Below are 15300 nucleotides of genomic sequence, written 5' to 3' on the forward strand. Positions count from 1 at the left end.
ATGCAAATCAGCTCTGACCCTGTGCCCCATGGGAACAGTCCAGTCCGAACTACACAGCCATATCTTTCCCAGACCGGAATCAAGCATCCGAGGACCGGACTGGTTTCGAGGTAACACCTCTCATCAGCCCGGCTAGCTTGACTCCAGTGGTGTGGAGGCTCTGGGACCCACGTCTGAGCTACCCCAGTACACTCAGGGAGAAAATTACAAAAAACAATTTGATGGACAGAATGTAGATCAATGTCTTACATTCACCCCAGTACAAGGATCTGGGCCTAAATCCATCGTTTTTTGCACTCCACACCACCCTGGGTTAGATAATGGCTTTATGCAAATCAGCTCTGACCCTGTGCCCCATGGGAACAGTCCAGTCCGAACTACACAGCCATATCTTTCCCAGACCGGAATCAAGCATCCGAGGACCGGACCGGTTTCGAGGTAACACCTCTCATCAGCCCGGCTAGCTTGACTCCAGTGGTGTGGAGGCTCTGGGACCCACATCTGAGCTACCCCAGTACACTCAGGGAGAAAATAACAAAAAACAATTTGATGGACAGAATGTAGATCAATGTCTTACATTCACCCCAGTACAAGGATCTGGGCCTAAATCCATCGTTTTTTGCACTCCACACCACCCTGGGTTAGATAATGGCTTTATGCAAATCAGCTCTGACCCTGTGCCCCATGGGAACAGTCCAGTCCGAACTACACAGCCATATCTTTCCCAGACCGGAATCAAGCATCCGAGGACCGGACCGGTTTCGAGGTAACACCTCTCATCAGCCCGGCTAGCTTGACTCCAGTGGTGTGGAGGCTCTGGGACCCACGTCTGAGCTACCCCAGTACACTCAGGGAGAAAATTACAAAAAACAATTTGATGGACAGAATGTAGATCAATGTCTTACATTCATCCCAGTACAAGGATCTGGGCCTAAATCCATCGTTTTTTGCACTCCACACCACCCTGGGTTAGATAATGGCTTTATGCAAATCAGCTCTGACCCTGTGCCCCATGGGAACAGTCCAGTCCGAACTACACAGCCATATCTTTCCCAGACCGGAATCAAGCATCCGAGGACCGGACCGGTTTCGAGGTAACACCTCTCATCAGCCCGGCTAGCTTGACTCCAGTGGTGAGGAGGCTCTGGGACCCACGTCTGAGCTACCCCAGTACACTCAGGGAGAAAATTACAAAAAACAATTTGATGGACAGAATGTAGATCAATGTCTTACATTCACCCCAGTACAAGGATCTGGGCCTAAATCCATCGTTTTTTGCACTCCACACCACCCTGGGTTAGATAATGGCTTTATGCAAATCAGCTCTGACCCTGTGCCCCATGGGAACAGTCCAGTCCGAACTACACAGCCATATCTTTCCCAGACCGGAATCAAGCATCCGAGGACCGGACCGGTTTCGAGGTAACACCTCTCATCAGCCCGGCTAGCTTGACTCCAGTGGTGTGGAGGCTCTGGGACCCACGTCTGAGCTACCCCAGTACACTCAGGGAGAAAATTACAAAAAACAATTTGATGGACAGAATGTAGATCAATGTCTTACATTCACCCCAGTACAAGGATCTGGGCCTAAATCCATCGTTTTTTGCACTCCACACCACCCTGGGTTAGATAATGGCTTAATGCAAATCAGCTCTGACCCTGTGCCCCATGGGAACAGTCCAGTCCGAACTACACAGCCATAGAGAGCGGGTCTACAGAGAAATTCCAAATGGACAAGCTGGAGGAGTACAACCATCGAGAATTAAAACAATTTTGTATGGAACTGGGTATTGCTACCACCGGTCTGAGCACAAAAGATGACTTTAAACACGCCCTAGAATCATGGGCAGAGGCAAACACCGCTGGTCCCCGGGACCAACGCATCGAAGCACCGGAAACTAACCCCGCTCCTTCCGAGGAAAGGAGAACGGGTCTCTCCCGGGAAGAGATCCAAGAGCGAGAGAAAAACAGACTGCATGAATTAGAGTTGGCACGGCTCAAAATGGATGGAGAACTAAAACTAGCGGAACAAAAATTGAACCTAGAACACTTACGGCTCCGAGAAGAGCGGGAGGAAAAACAAAGACAAAGAGAGCTTGAAGAAAAAAGACTGGCATATGAACACGAGCGCAAACTAGCAGAAATAGAACTACGTAAGCAAGGCAAGGACCTGGGGGTGCCCGAGCAACCACGCACCCCAGGAACTTCAGAACCAAAGGTCCACATTCCCAAAGATGTCGTCCGAGAGTTCTACCGAAACGACGACATACAGCAGTGGTTCAAGGCCTATGAGATCGCTATGTCCTCTCACCGGATCGATCGAAGTGACTGGGGAGCCGGTCTATGGGGGAGGTTCGTCAATGAAGGCCGTGATGCCCTGTTACAGCTCCCGGATCACCAAATGACGTCCTATGATCACATGAAGGCCGCCCTCCTCACTCGATATGGGCTGACACCCGAAATGTACCGCCAGAGGTTCCGCGACTGCACCCGAATCCCGGGTACAACTTGGGTGGAATATGTGAACTATTTCAGCCGAGCCCTTGAGGGATGGATCAAGGGAAGCAACGTAACGACCTACGAGCAGCTTTTTAACCTTGTTGTGTGGGAGCACCTCTCCAACAACTGCTTTGTCGAGCTCAGGCAGCACCTCCTCGACAGTAAATTGACTGATCCACGGCAGCTCGCCGCCGAGGCTGACCGATGGGAAAGCACCCGAGTGGGCCGGGGTGGCCCGAACGAGCAGAACAGGAACAACCAAGGCCATCACCGTCCCCGAGGAGGAGGCCAGGGCCGGGGGAAAGACACCGTCCCGGCCGCTCCCGCTACCAGCACCCCGCCCCCGGCCAGCAGGGGCAACCCCCCGATGCGCCCGGGGTTCAGAGCCAATGTCACGTGTCATCGGTGCCAGCGAGTCGGTCACTACGCCAATGACCCGAACTGCCCACAGAACCAGACTCCGAGGCCCCGCCAGGTAGCTGCCGCCGCCCTGGGAGAAGAGCAAGTCTCCGAAGAGCAGGAAGAATACGAACAAGAGCAACAAGAGTGGGAACCGGCCGCCATGGTCCTGGCGTGCCTGGGGGGGAGAGACATGGTCCCACGGGCTCCCCTACCCGCCAACACCAGAAAGTACAGTCAGTGGGTGAGCATAAATGGGCGCAAGGCCGAAGCCCTACGTGACATGGGGGCCAGTGTGACGGCCGTCCGCTGTCACCTGGTGACCCCCGAGCAAATAATACCGAACGTTCTCTGCCCCGTCCGTTCAGCCGACAATTCGGAGAGCATGTGTCGGATGGCCTGCGTCCCCTTCGAGTGGGGAGGAGTATCCGGCATGCTGAAGGTGACGGTCCGCGATGATGCCCCCGTGGACTGTCTCCTGGGGAACGATCTCGAGAGTTCCCCGTGGGCCGCCGTAGAAAGAAGAGAGCACCTGGGGATGTTGGGCCTCCCGGACTGGGCGTGCGTAACCACCCGGTCCATGGCGGCCCGCCATCCCCCAACCAGAAGAACCCGAATGGCCAGCACCTCCTCCCCCGATCGCTCCAGTGGGGGACGCCGACACCGCCGACCCCCCGGAACAAACCCAAGAAGAACTCGCTCAGCCCCAGGATCTCCCAGACCTGGCTCAGTGGCGTCAAGAAGGGGGACCCACCCAGGAAAAATTCCGTCAAGAGCAAAAGACATGTCCCTCCCTCGAGGGACTACGACAACAAGCCCTCGCCCAGAGCGCGGGAGATACCGCCGGGGCCCACTGGATCTATTGGGACAATGATCTATTGTACAGTGAACAAAGAATCGCCGAGTTGGGGGCCAGTCGAGTGTTGGTGGTGCCCCTCCGTTTTAGAGACTTCCTGCTGAACTTGGCCCACGATGTCCCCCTGGCCGGACACTTGGGTCAGGACAAAACCTACAACCGCCTGGTGACCCACTTTTACTGGCCCAAAATGAGAAATGACGTACTCAACCACTGCCGGTCTTGTCCCACTTGTCAGGCCAGCGGGAAGAGCGGCCGCAAACTCAAGGCGCCCCTGCAGCCCTTTCCGGTGGTTACCACCCCGTTCGAAAAGGTGGGAATAGACATTGTGGGGCCCCTGGACCCCCGAACAGCACAAGGGCATCGGTTCATCCTGGTACTGGTGGACCATGCCACCCGCTATCCCGAGGCCATCCCCCTTCGAACTGTAACAGCACCGGTGGTCGGCCGAGCCTTAATGGGGATCTTCTCCCGGGTGGGCTTCCCCCGGGAAGTCGTCAGCGACAGAGGCACGAACTTCATTTCAAAACACATGAAATCCCACTGGCAGCAGTGCCGGCTCACCTACCGATTCACAACCCCCTATCACCCGCAAGGTTCAACCGTACACTCAAGGGAATGATTATGGGGTTGGAAGAGCCCCTCCGCCGTCAGTGGGATGTCCTCCTCCCGTGCCTCCTCTTCGCCTACCGAGAAGTCCCTCAGAAGTCCCTCGGCTTCAGCCCCTTCGAACTCTTGTACGGGCACCCTGTTCGAGGGCCCCTCAGCCTAGTCAAGGAAGGTTGGGAGATGGCCCCCCTGAAAACCCCTCCAGACGTCTACAAGTACCTCCTGACCCTCCGCAATCAGACCAGGCGGTTCCGAGAAATCGCCAAAGCCAATCTTGAAGCCAGTCAGGAGGACATGAAGAAATGGTACGATCAGAACGCCTCCTCCATAGAGTTCGTACCTGGCCAGCAAGTATGGGTGATGTCCCCCACCGAACCTTGTGCCCTGCAAGATAAGTGGACGGGGCCCTTCAAGGTGATCGAGCGCAAGAGCCCCGTCACCTATCTCATCGACATGGAATCTTCCCGGAACCCCCTCCGGGTTCTCCACGCCAACAGACTCAAACCCCACTTTGTGCGCTCGGAGCTCAGCCTACTGATTGCTACAGACAGTGGAGCAGAAGAAGACTCCGAGCCCCTCCCTGACTTACTGAGGACCCGTGAAAAAGATGGTTCGGTAGACGGGGTCCGACTGTCAGATGCCCTGACCTCAGAGCAGCGCCAAGACTGTCGGGCTCTCCTGCTGCAGTTCGCAGCCCTATTTTCCCTCACCCCAGGGGTCACCCCCTGGTGCCTGCACGACGTGGACACTGGGGACAGTCCCCCCATCAGACATCGGGCGTACCGCGTGCCAGATCGGGTACGTGCCTGCATCCAAGAAGAAGTCTCCAAGATGCTCACACTCGGAGTCATCGAACCCTCGGACAGCCCATGGGCCAGCCCAGTCGTACTGGTCCCCAAAGCTGCTGCCCCCGGCACCACCCCTGAGCTCCGATTCTGCGTTGACTATCGGGGCCTGAACACTGTCACCCGGACCGACGCTCACCCCATTCCCCGAGCCGATGAACTGATCGACCGCATGGGGGCTGCCCGCTACCTCAGCATCTTCGACCTGACAGCGGGCTACTGGCAGATCGGCCTCACCCCCAGGGCGCAAGAACGGTCCGCTTTCTCCACCCCGGATGGCCACTACCATTTCAAAGTGATGCCATTCGGCATGAAAAACGCTCCAGCAACCTTTCAACGCCTGGTGAACCAGGTATTGGCGGGCCTCGAAGAGTTCAGCGCCGCCTACCTGGACGATATCGCGGTTTACAGCCGCCACTGGTCAGACCACCTCCGAGAGGTCCTGCAGGCCCTCCAACAGGCCGGCCTCACAATCAAGGCCAGCAAATGCCAGATTGGCCAGGGGTCCGTGACCTACCTAGGACACCAAGTGGGGAGCGGTCTGGTGGCCCCCCTCCAACTCAAGATCGCTGCCATCCAGTCCTGGCAACCACCCGTAATGCAAACCGAGGTCCGGGCCTTCTTGGGGCTCACCGGATACTACCGGCGGTTTGTGAAGAACTATGGCAGCATTGTGGGGCCCCTCACGGCACTTACATCTAAGAACCAGCCAAAAAGAGTCGACTGGACTCCCGATTGTCAAGCGGCCTTCGAGAAGCTGAAGGTCGCCATGTGCACCGCCCCGGTACTCCAGGCTCCCGACTACAGCCGGGAGTTCATCGTCCAGACTGATGCCTCCGACCATGGCATTGGAGCCGTCCTCTCCCAACTGAACACCGAGGGAGCCGACCAACCAGTGGCCTTCATCAGTCGACGTCTGCTGGCCCGAGAACAGCGCTGGAGCACCATCGAGAGGGAGGCCTTCGCAGTGGTATGGGCCCTCAAGAAGCTCCGGCCCTACCTCTTCGGTACCCACTTTCGGGTGCAAACAGATCACCGCCCCCTGCAATGGCTAATGCAGATGCGGGGGGAGAATCCCAAGCTCTTGCGATGGTCCATATCACTGCAAGGGATGGACTTCACTGTGGAACACCGCCCCGGCCAGGAGCACGCCAACGCGGATGGCCTGTCACGATTTTTCCGCCTCGACGAGGAGAGTCCCCAAGAAGATGGGTGACTCTCCCCGCCTTCAGCTGGGGGGGACGCATGTTGGACAGGCCACCTGAAGGGCTCGCTCCCTCCCCGCATGACAGAGCCCGGACATCAGCTCTCCAGGTGCTACCCACAGAAGCAACCCACGCTCCGTCCCCTACGGGACTCCTACTCCCGGACATCTCTGTATCACGGGCCCGGGCCACCGTCAGCACCATTGCCCAGCCCGGCCGCCATCTTGGACACTGCACCACGAGGCCGCATGGCCTCAGCTCGACCCCAACCCTGGGCCTGGCCAGGCCCCGACATCCCGGCACCACCATCCACCCAGGAGGTGAACGGACCACTTGGCAGGTCAATGGGAGAAAGAAGTGTCGATGGCTCTCCCCCGCCAGGTGCCGATCGCCCCCAGCCTCCCCGGGCGCCTGCTCCACCCCCCCGCTGGGTGTGTGGACTCCCTCATCCCGGACCTCCCGACCTCCAAGTGCGAGGGTCCGGACATCAAAGGCCACCAGACCTATAACTGGGGCAGCTCCAGAGCAGGAAGGCAGTTGTATCCTGGAGTCGAGAGACACCGAGAAGAACTCATCCTTGACGGACTGCTGGCGCTGCCGCAGCCCTGCCTTGTGAACTGTCGTCCTGCCGCTGGCGCTGCCGCGGCCCTCTGCATCCTTCATCCTCGTCGGGACCTGCTGGCGCTGCCGCGACCCATTGTAACTACCATCTTCGTCGGGACCTGCTGGCGCTGCCGCGGACCGTTGCCACCTTCGACCACCCCGGGACCTGCTGGCGCTGCCGCGGCCCGTCCTTCAAGAACGCCGAGCTCGAGGATTGTGAGCTATCCATCATCGCATCGCAACTACCATATTGGTAATAAGATTGTCCCGCTACCCCCTTTCCCCTCCAAGAGACTAGAATAGAGGGGACCCCTGAGTCCAGACCTCCTTGTACCATTCTACCGTACCTCAAAATTGCTTATAAAGAACGTTAAATCTTATCTTTGTGTGGTGCCTATCTGTGGGGGGGAAGTTACTTGTCTGTACGATCGCTGGAGACGGCTCTCTCCGGAGACCTCTCCTCTTGTCCTCGGCCGACCCTCCAGGTCCCGTCTAACATCCCCGTCCCCGATAAGTCCACCACTGCTTGCAGCGCTGCCCTTCTCTCCTCTTCCGTTTGCGATTCCGTTGGTTTCCTAGATCTCTGCCGATGCTTTCGGAGCCTCTGCGATTTCCTGATCGGATGTTGACGCTTCTCCTCTTCAGCTCTAAATTTGGCCCTGTCCGTTCCGGCCTTGTAAGTGTCCCACAACGCCTAAGCATCTGCTGATGTAGGAAAGAAGAGCGTCTTGTCATCCACCACAACTCTGAGCTTGGCTGGGAAAAGTAGCGAGTATTTGATACCCTCCGCTCGCAGTTCTCGCTTGAGCGATAAGAAGAAGGCACGCAGTTTCTGAGTTTCAAATGCATAATCAGGGAACAGTGTCACGTTGCTATTATCTACTTGAAATGGGCCTACCTCTCTGGCCCTTTTTAATAGCCAGTCCCTGTCTTTATAGTGCAACAGTTTTATCACCACCGGACGGGGTGGTTGGCCCGGCCTAGGTGGTCTATCTGGAATTCGATGTGCTCGTTCCAGGGTGAAGAAAGGTGAGAGGCCCTCCGGCGCCACCTCCGACCGCAACCAGTTGTCAAGGTACCCCGCCATGTCATCGCCTTCTTTTTTCTCCGGGAGGCCCACCAAGCGTACATTGTTGCGCCTACTGCGATTTTCGGCGTCCTCCGCTCGCCATTCCAGTGCTTGTATGAAGTCAAGCGCATCCCCCAGTCGCCCCACCATTGATTTATACCCTGGTACCAACTCTTGCAGGGTATCCTCCGTGTTTTTGACCCTGTCTTTCAGTTTATCGTGATCCGCTCGCAGAAGCCCCAGTCCTGTTGCCACTTGGGCTATATCCTGTCGCAGTGCGTCCTTCGTGGCCGTTATGCCTTCCAGGATACGGTCCTGCAGCTGTTGTAAATCCGTAGGGCTCTGTGACGAGCCATCTGGCGCCTCAGTGCCGGCAGCCCCCTCCACTCTCCCCTTAGGTTTCCCCATCTCATACTTTTCTTCAGCCAACAGCGACTCCCTCGTGGTTCCAGGGGGGGTCTCTTTGCCGCTTCCCAAGTAGCGAGTACTCAGCAGTTGCTCCCTCCAGGCCCAGTCGCTAGTCTGATCTTTTACGCCGTTTTCATTTCACTTCTGGCGATAGTTCATGGGCTCCGGTCAGTTCCCGGTGTCCAACTGCTGTGCAACACCCTGCGTGGCAGCTTCCAGCTCCGAGGGGTCACTCACATATTAGGCGCACTCAGTTCTCTATTTCTGGGCATAGCCAGCCCCGGCGCAGCATTCCGCCCTTCAATCTTTTTCCAGGAGACACTCCGCCAGATTCAAGAGGTTCCCCCAATACCGTGGTCTCTCCACTTCGCTCACCTCAACTGTGTGACGGGGTTTCAAGCTGCTGCTATGCCCCAGCTCGTGGCGCTGTTCTTTTGTAGAGTCCAGTACTTCTCAGGCCTAAGCATGGGCGAATTTTGCGAATCTGGCGTTCGCGAATTTTGCGAATTTGCGAACTCGCAATCCGCAAAATCCGTGAATTTGCGGATTTTTTTTTTGTGTTCGCAAGGGTTTCTGCCAGTTCGCGAGGATTTGGTACTAGTTCGCAATTGCGAACTTACTTGTCGGCTCGCAACGGTTGCGACTATGTTGTTTCTACGTCTGGTTCATCATCACAGCCTCCCAGCACCCTCTGTTTCACCACTGCCACCCTCTCTTTCACCCATGCCACCCTCTGTTACATCAATGCCACCCTCTGGTTCATCATCACTGTAGAAGATGGGGGGGAAAAGCAAGCACACCTGCCCTGCTTCAACTGACATGAATTAATTTGGGGTTAGTTTATTAACAACACCTGCCCTGCCCCAACTGACAATAATGAATTAGGGGCTAATTAATGTGTCACTGAATTTGAAGTTCCAGCCTGGCACCTGCTTGTCTGATCCCTTAGCTGTAAATCAGGACTTTTGTGGCATACAGTTAAGGTCAGAGCAGGGTCACACAATAGTTGCAAGTAGGCAACCGAATTCTGGAGGGCCCCCTCAGGAAGCACTACAGTGAATCGTTACAAATCATGAGATTGACCTTTTGCACCTGCTCATTGGTTTTGCTTTTGCAAAAATCGGTTTTCGGTAATTTCGCGCAATTCGCGAGGCTCGGCGTTGTGCGAAACCGACCGCGGAAGCCGCCAATTCGTGCGAATGAGCTTTATATTTTTTTGCGGCGTGTTATTTCGCGATGTTTTTTGCAGTATTCGCGAGCCGCTTGCAGCGCAACACGCGAATTTACCCCAAGGTCGAGTACGGGCGCGGCCATTTTGTTTGCGTGACGTATTTCCGTTTCCGCCCGCTATGTATAATCTCGCGAAGTAAGCGCATTGCGAGTACAAGTTCGCACGAGATCGCGAGGAAAATCGCGTGCGAACTTACTTTCGCGCTCGTGAACGGGCGGCCATCTTGTTTTTCATTCATTTCCTGTGTCTGGGCATGGTGTTTATCCTCTTGCTATCTTTGCCATCCTTTGCTTGTTTTCAGTTTTTTTTCGAACGATTTTGCTTCTAATCTATCCCTCTCTTTTCCTAGCTGTATATTTTTGTTTTTTCTGCTATTTTTGTTTACTTTTAAACTACTTTTTTAAACTCTTTTCTTTTCTTCTTCCCTATCCTATTCCTTCTTAATTTTCTACTTCCTACCTTACCTGCCCAGACCATGGTGAAGCCAGGCGCCGTGAAGCTGCCCAGGCACTTGAGGGCCGCAGCGGCGGCGGGGAGGAGGAGTCCTGGACCCCGTGCCAGGACAGCATGCGGGCGATTGAAGGGGGAGCAGGTGACGCGACAGGAGATCTTCAGCACGGAGGAAGTGGGCGCGCTGGTCTACTTCCTCCAGCGCCGCCTGCCCAGGACCATCGCGGGAGGCGGCAGGATCGCGGCCGGCTACAACATCCGGGAGCGCCGGAAGCGGTTGCAGAAGGTGTGCTGGGCCATGTCCCAACTCTCCGGGGTCCAGCGCACCTACAGTCAGGCCACCCACCGCTGGACGGACCTCCTGGACCGGGAGCGCGACCTGCTGGACCAGCTCGGCTTGGAGATCCCCGGGCTTGGTGAGTAGTAGTAGCTATTTCATCACTACTATGTTTTCTCCTGCTCTGTGATGTTGTATTGCAAATATTTGTTTTTTACATGGAGCAAGCCAATAATGCTGCTGACGATTACATTGTAGTTAAATTATATTTCAAAATCTTCTGTACATTTCAGGTGCACTGCTCTCCTTCTCAGTAGCGTTGCTACTATGCTTATTTGTTTTCTATTTTGTGGTCTCATTTGCCTGAGTAACTATTATGTATGAGTGTACTTTACAGAACTGCGTAATGCTAGACACTAGGGGGCAGATTACATTTACAAGCCCCTTGCGCCACGTTTATGTTGCCTTGCGTGACGCAACAGCGGCGTAAACGTGGCGCATCCCTGCGAGTCATTTACAGCGTGACGCATCTAGGGAGATGTGTCACGTTATAAAGCCATGGGCCTGCGCCACAATGAGTGCGTTCCTAGTACGCAGGGTGGGCGGTCCGGCGGCTGTGCGCCTCGCAAAAGTGCCTGCGTGAAATCTACAAGATTTAACGCAGGCACTTCTGCGACGCTGCTACGTCAATTCAATTCCTTATGCCTGCTTGAAGCAGGCGTAAGGACTGACACAGCGTGTTAAGTATTGGGTGGCCCTGAGCATTACTGGAGTTGCATTGCGTTGGCGACGTGACTCCAGCGATGCGCCGCTCTTACGTGACGAGATGCGTCACGCAAGTGCCTACCCTTGTGCCAGGGCGCGCCGCATTGTAAATGAGGCGCATCTGCCGTGTTGCAAGGGTAGTTTTGCGTGACGCATTTGATCTGGCGCATCTCTGGAGATGCGCCAGAACGCGTAAGTAAGTATGCCCCTAAGGGGCAGAATTGCAATTACCGTCGCATCCCTGCAAAGTAGCAGGGATGCGCCAGTAATTGTGCGGCCCGCTACCACCACCAAACATGGTGCGCCGTATTTGCAATGCGGCGCACCATGGGCCCAAAACGTCACCGAAGCTTTACTGCTGGAGTTGCGTCGCAACGATGGCGGAGCTCCAGCAATGCTCTGGGGTACCCTATCTCCCCAATGCTGGGTCAAGCCGTAGGTCTGCTTCAAGCAGGTGCAGGGTTTGTGTGACGCATCATTGTCCTAAAGGTGACTGATTGAAATTTTGTAGATTTCCCTCAGCCACTTTTAGGATGTGTTCCAGCGCAGGAATGCCCTTCCTTGCGCCGGAACGCCCCCTGATGGCGCAGGGCTTTATAACGGGATGCATCTCCCAAATGCGTCACGTTGTTATAACATTATACGCCGCACCATGGCGACTCTTTTGTTCAGCTGCTGCGTCACAAAAGTCACGCAAGAATGGAGCAAAAGAGCCGCAAGGGGCTTAAATCTGCCCCTTCCTTTGTACCCCTGACAATAAGAAAAATAGTGGCGGTGGATTGATAGTTTGGCTATTTAAATGACTGGTTATGTAGCAGGCAACTGTTAGTGTTGTCACTGATCTGACTGAAATCACAATGGAGTTTGTCTGTCACTTTGCGTCTTGCCTGCGGACTGCTGCCTGCCAGTCCTAGGTGAACCTTTCAGTACTTTGTTTAGTGAGTTACGTGACTTTCGAAGTCGCAGGTCCGCAAATCAATGAAAACTAACCCTAATCAATATAATTTCGCGGAAATATTTTGTTATTGTTGTTTTGAAATGTTTGATTTGGTTGACATTGACAAGCAACAATCATCCATGTTTTCTGTTCTTTCTTTCATGTTGTACGTCAGCTCCTCCCAGGGGCGAGGGGACACAGGAGCAGCAGGCGGCGGCGGATGCTGTTGAACAGGGCCAGGATCGGGCAGCCGAGGGCTCCTTTGCTGGCCCCAGTAAGTTTTCATTTTAGACTAGTACCTATTTTTCCTAGCGTTCCTCATTAGATTTTTTCAAAATCGTCTTTGATCTTCTTGTAGACTGTATCTAAATTCTTATCCTGCCTCTACTATGACTCCCTGTGGTATTACTAGATTATTCTTATTAGTCTGTCTGTGTAACTAACTAAGATTGCACGGTTGGCGAAACTCCCATTCTAGTCAGCAATAGCTCTATCAACTTAGTGCAGTCCTCTGGGATTGTCCATAATGTCTTTTGAAGTGTTCTATCTGCTTTGAAAATTCCCAACTATAAAATGTGAATAACCACCAAGAAAGAATAAGATACTACCTTTTGGTTTGGATAGGAGGACAATCCATACCACTACTGTTGCGGGGACAATTCTTCTGCAGAAACAGAACTATGGACAATAAATAGTGCATTGCTTATCAATTATAATAGGCGCTGTTAGAGTTTCCACATACCTCGGTGATAACAGACTTTGAACCCCCAATGTCCTTACTGACTAACTACATAGTGTGGCACATTCATTTACCTCCCGAATTCATCGATGATTGATCCCCAATGATGATTATCCAACGTAGCTCAAGAGTACGGAGTCAGAGTCAAGAAGTGTCAGAGGCACGGACTCATGCTTGCAAAAATTGCAAAACCTTTCGCTCAGTCACTCTAGTCTGAAACAAAAAACACAGAGTCTATTTAAGTTTAAAAGCTTTATTAAAAGTAAACACATTTATTAAAATGAAGTCATAATAAAACTAAACGTTTAACTGATAATGGAAAAGTGGTTAGTGCTGACGATTAATTGAAGACATTTCTTGTGGTCGAGCCGAGCTCTCACCTGGTTTCAACTTGATCTTGTTGTTAGAAGTCCATCTTCTGTCTGTGTGGAGAAAAATGGTGCGTGTTAAAAAGCCAGCCTTCATCAGTTGTGCCAAAAAGTGCAGCAAGACAACACCCTTCCCTGGAAAAAGGGACATTTTTTTTACTTTAGAGTAGACAGTCACAAATTACATTGTTTTCACATGTCTTCATTCCTAGACCAAATACTAGTGAGTGGTTTATTCTAACATTCTTAAATGTACTTTGTAGGTGGAACATCTGGTGGCGGGGCCATTACGGAGGTGGTGGTGCTCGACACGGAGGCGGAGGGCAATTCTTCAGGGGAGGAGGCGGCGGCTGTAGTGCCGGCTGTGAGAGTTGAGACGGTGGTGGTGGCGGGCAGAGGTAAGCTCTTATATATTCCTTACTTATTGAGATTGAAGACGTGGCTGGGAAGGAAAGAATATGAGATGCATGGCTGGGTGAATGATGAAGCAATGATGGGTGGAAGGACAAAAGCCTGGGTGGGTGACACAGAAACTGTATGTGTCCATATACCTGGATCATGCTACTATCTGACTCTTAGATAGCATATGTGTATCTAGAGCAGGGGTACTCATAGTACGGCCCGCGGGCCCGGCAAGCCTTCCTTGGCAGTGCGCAGACCTTGCAGACAATCACTGCTCCCCCGGCCCCCACAGAGCAGAGGCTTTGTTGTATTTCACATGTTAGCGCCCCTGCATCTCCACTCTGACAATCACTGCTCCCCCGGCCCCCACAGAGCAGAGTGAAGATGCAGGGCCACAAAGAGGTGAAATAGAACAAAGCCTCTGCTCTGTGGGACCGGGCGAGCAGTGATTGTCAGGGTGGAGATGCAGGGGCGCTACAACAAACAAAGCCTAAATAATATGTTAACGGTCTTTTAAAGACCTGTTAAGTACTTTGGTGTGGCTGTCTGTGTGTGCGCGTTGAGGAAGCTGTCTCAGCCCGGGCTGAAGGCTGACACAGACAGACACACACACAGTGAGATGACAGAGGGGGAGGGAGAGGGAGAGGGAGGGCAGGAGGGAGAGAGAGATAGAGAGGGAGGGCAGGAGGTAGAGCAGGAGGGAGAGAGATGTATGTAAATGCTGGGTCTGGTGGCTCAGTGGATGAAGGCATCTGCTGCAGGGACCTGTGTGCAACCTCATGGTCACAAGTTTTCGTTTTGCTTTAGCCCCGCCCCCTCTGACTCCGCCCCCACCAGTGCGGCCCTCGGCCACAAACTACACTGTAAATTTAGCCCCCGAGAGAAAGTTTGTGAGTACCCATGATCTAGAGAGAGTAGACGGTCAGTGGATGAACTAAGTGTAACTTTGAAGAGCATGTAACACTGCACCCGCACGTCCGTTCCAGTGTAGGAAAGGCAAGGAAAAGAAGTTGTAATTTTGTCCAAATACTACCATCAATAGTAGCAGTAGTTTGTATTGCAAGCACAGCATAGATCCGGTTATTACGGTGGCCACTCCCCACCTCTCTTAATAAGTTTAGTAGTACTCAGTCATTCATGTGTGGATGTATCACTGGTCACTCAATAAAAAGCAAAGCACCTAAAGTCATCCCATATGTAAGCAAAAACATCCCATGTGAAGTGATAGATAATCAGATTATTTATCTTCTTCGTTTTCCATTTCTAGTACTCATTTGCACTGTAGGGTGAAAGTTAAATTAATTAAGCAGTAGCCCTTGTAACAGAGTATTCTCAGTGCCACCCGTAATAGAAAAGTAAGAGGTTCACCACCTGCATGTACTGGACCGGTACAGTAACGCAAGTCTAGGTCACTCATCATGGCGTGCGTCTCTTTTTCTCGGGTGCAAGTTCACTATGCTGGCATTATGCCGGCTTGCAGAAGATAACGTACCAATTTTCCTAAACAAGAGACAAGAAGAAGAATAAGACTGGTGTACTTTCATAGTCGACTCCAATGGAAGTCCATAGTGCTCGTAGAATTTGTTCCTTAAACTACCACTAATGTTAGAGCAAGGATGAAGAAGTGGGAGGTTAGAT

Source organism: Lissotriton vulgaris, chromosome 1_2 (genome assembly GCF_964263255.1).
Source record: "Lissotriton vulgaris chromosome 1_2, aLisVul1.2, whole genome shotgun sequence".
Lineage (NCBI taxonomy): Eukaryota > Metazoa > Chordata > Amphibia > Caudata > Salamandridae > Lissotriton > Lissotriton vulgaris.